Source organism: Erithacus rubecula, assembly GCF_903797595.1.
Source record: "Erithacus rubecula genome assembly, chromosome: 21".
NCBI lineage: Eukaryota > Metazoa > Chordata > Aves > Passeriformes > Muscicapidae > Erithacus > Erithacus rubecula.
In genome coordinates this window covers 8151157-8155200 of record NC_136673.1, presented here as the reverse complement: position 1 = coordinate 8155200, position 4044 = coordinate 8151157, and positions in this window count along the sequence as shown.

Genomic DNA, 4044 nt, shown 5'->3' with positions numbered 1-4044 from the left:
GGTGTTCCAAACCTCATCCAGCCTGGCCTTGGACACTGCCAGGGATGGGACCAACTTCCTTGGTCCATCTGAGGAAAACACAAACTTGTCTTGAAGTTGAGCCTGAAATTCTTCTGGGCTGGAAAACTTGGGATTCTCACTCCAGGAAAAGTGAGTTCATCACACAGGGGAGTAGATTTCCCCCAAAGCAACAACCTGAGCAGAAACAGTTCTCAATCACCTTTTCACCATTCAAAGCAGCAAATTCAGCCCCTAAATATCTCCAGAGCCCTGGGCTGGCATTCAGAGACATGCCCAGAACACCTTATTCAACTGAGGCCACTTCTGCCTGGGAGTTTATATGGGTCAAGCCACAGCTCTGGGTAGAAAACTTGCTCATTTATTCATCTTGAGCATTGTGATCCTACAGGCTCTAAGTATGTTCCTCATTAGAAGTGACATTTGAATTTCAGGGGGTGGTGGATGCTGCTGCTTTGTTTTCTGCTCTATTTTAATAGCTATTTCCACTGAGTTGTTTTTAAAGTGATTTTAGTGTTTGATGTGTTTAAGCAGGACAGGATGTACAGTAGAATTTAGGAATGAAAATATATATATAATTTCATCTTCTGAAAGAAAGTCACATATCCCTATCCACTGTTCATTCTAAGCACAAATATAATTTATTAATCAAAAACAAAGGCAAAAGAACCTAACAGAATCTACCTGGCTGCATTATGGAGTAAATAATTACTCCTCAACACCCTGCACACAAGATGAGCTTTTACTCCTCCTGGCACACCTCAAAGAAGGCCTTTTATCATGAGACAGAAAATCAAAGTGTTTCAAATGATTAAAGGCAAGAACAAATCACAGTTCTTCCTCCTTCCCCCCTCTCCCATAAAAAGATTTATGTAAAGCACCTTGGGATTTGTCTGCATAAAAAGCTTGGTACAAAATAATTGTTGTAAAAACGCTTGACAGCATTTGTCAAATGCTGTCCTTTGAATAGGTGACATCTCTATTAAAACCCCTCTCCATCAGGATTCCATTCAGCTGCAGCAAATGGGAAGTGTCAGGCAGTCACAATATATCCCCAGCTGATGCAACTCCAAAAGAATCTAATGCAAATTCCAGCAGGCTGTTTCCAGCAGGCTTCAGATGCACTTTGAAAACACTTTCCTTAGAGCCTGTTTTTTTTTATTTGCTGACAGATGCTTTCTTAGAGCTGCTAAATTCTGAAGCTGGCAAAGAGCAATCACCCAGGCAGAGGCTGCACGGGCAGAAGAAGCATTGGTGAATAAAACCCCATATTTTGAATGAAACTTGAGCACTTTTGCCAATATCAACAGGTATCACAGCATTGTTTTCTGGGGATTCATCTGCTTGTGTAAGCTGTCCCAGTTCTCCCTGGCAGGAAAGGGAAAGCAGCTTTCAAATTTCACCTACATCAGCACCAATAAGGAGCAACACCACAAAAACAGAATTAGTTCCAGTTTATATCAAGATTACGGAGGTTGAAGCCCTTGAAATTTCAATTTTCCAGTCAGTGAAATGAAGACAGCAAGTAATACTTGCTTACCTTAGGAGGGATTTGGGCTGACACATTAACATTTGCTCAGCATTCACAAACTTCCAGCTCAAATAATTCACATATTCTACATTTGCTTCGAGTTCATCCTGTGCCTAATGCCAGTGATTTCAATCACACCAGAAGATGTTTGGTCAGCTTTTTTTTTCTGCCTGGTACACACTATTTTCTGCTGCTGTGGCCAAATACAACACAGCCAGCTCCCATGGCACCTGGCCAGACCCAGGGCTTCTTACCTGGCAGCAACCCCCAGTGCCAGCTCAGCGGCCTCAGTGCATCTCCCGACGTGAAAAACAAGAAACCACAAGGAACTCCAGCTAAATTTCATTTCCCTTCCCACTTTCCAGCCTGTAGGAGTGAAGGATTTTTGCTTCAGGCTTTTTAATTGAAGTTTCCCTTCTACAGCTGCACTGGGTTTGCCCTTGAGCTGTTCTTCGGCTTGCAGGACACCTGGAGAGTCAAGAGCTGGAGATTCCTGGAACTCAGGAATGTGTCAGGCTGGACAGGGTGAGCAGGGTGGCTGCTGCTGAGGCTGGGATTGAAGCAGACACACAGAGGTTGGGATGCATTCTCCCTTGTCCATGTGCAGGATCACCAGGAGTGCAGGAAGGAGCAGGAATCCACAAGTCAGCATTCAGTTAAAGAAACCAAAGTCACACAGGGAATTTAAGTCACAAAACCATATTAAAATGTGATTTTCTTTGTAAAAGCTGTAGTTTTTGACTGCTTGTTGAAATGTTGTTGAAATTGACTGTTGTTGAAAACCCCCATCAGTGCCTCAGTTTACCTTTTCAAAATTCAACAGGGGCTTTAGCTTTTCCTGCACTTCTGTCCCAGACCAGAACCCCCCAGTCATGTTATTGAGCTGTTCCCTGCCCTGGCTGGGTGGGAATGGATCCCAGTTCTGCATGACAGAGTCACAGAATCCCAGGATGGAACAGGCTGGAAGGGACCACAGAAAGACATTTGGTCCCACATTCCTGCTCCAGCAGGCTCCTACCAGAGCACTTGGCACAGGATTGTGCCCAGATGGTTCTGGAATAGGTTTGAAGCTACAATTACAGGGGAGAGTTGATGGAAATGGAGTCTCCCTCTTGAGCTGGTTGCCAGCTGTATCCAACAGCCACATTTAATTTATTTTGCCACCAAATGGCAAAACATGCCCATTACAATTTTTTAGCAGAATTTTATGGAGAAAGTGACATGTGTTGAGGATTAAAATGAATGAAAGAGAACCAAAACCTCGTAATTTTGGAACATCATGTCCTAGAACACGAGAAAATTTGGACCTAAAAATCAAGATTCATTTTCACAGCAAGTATTTCCATTTGCTGCCAAAGAAGACAAAGAGAAAATAGGAGAGGTAATGAAAAATAGCCAAAGCCCACAACTTCAGTACCAAACAGAGACATGGATGATATCTGAAAGTGAATTATAATCTGTTGGCTCTGCTGTTTTCCAAAAGAGGCCACACATGAACCAACCACACAAAAGCTGGGACTGCAGTGCTGAAGGATGCATTGGAAGAGTGAGGCATGAAGAAGAGCTGGAACTTTTTTGCTGAGACAAAAATACTCTGCAGCTGGGCCTGGTGAACCCCAAAATGTGGTAATAAGTGGACTTCAGTGTAATACCAGGGCATTGATAAATTGGGAAGCACATGAATGAGAATTAGCATATTGGACAACAGAACTATGACAAACATTATCAGAACTCTCCTTGTTTAATGGGAGGCCCTGACTGGTTCCTCAGGCTGCATTTCCACCCAGGTGGTCACAATTTACCCAAAGCCACTGAGCAGTAGGATTTTACCACTAGATACTGCAAGGATTTATCTTCAGACAAAGTTGAAGTCCTTCCACTTCCAACCAAAACATTTTACATATCCCAGTCATTCTTTCCATAGGTAAGTCCTTAATTTTTCCCATTTAGAGGAAGAGCTTCAAACCAAGGACTGGACTGACAGATACAGAGAATATTCAGAATTATAATGAGGAGCTTTGCCATAGGGCCAGTAATTTTTAAACAAGAAGCTTAAATTTCTCATAAGTCCATTCAGGAATCAGTCATGAACAACCTCAAATTACTCCACAGCTGTCAGCACATGGCTCCTTGAAACAGCTACATGGAGATGAGGTTAATTTGATAAAGAAAAGTCTGCAGGTCAGTCCATCTGTGCATGAACCTTTCTACTTCATGAACTACCCCTGCAGGTGAACTGTTTTCAAATACAATTTTACACCCTGAGGAATGTCCATTCTTCTACCTATATCCCTTTCCCCTAAACCATAGAATCCTTTAGGTTGGAAAAGACATCTAAAATGGAGATCAGCTGTTAACCCGCACTGCTACACTCACCATTAAGCCATAGGCCCAAGTGCCACATCCATGTGCTTTTTTAACATTTCCAGGGATGGTAGTTCCACCACTTCCCTGGGAAACCTGTTGCAATGTCTGACTACTCTCTCAGTGAAGAA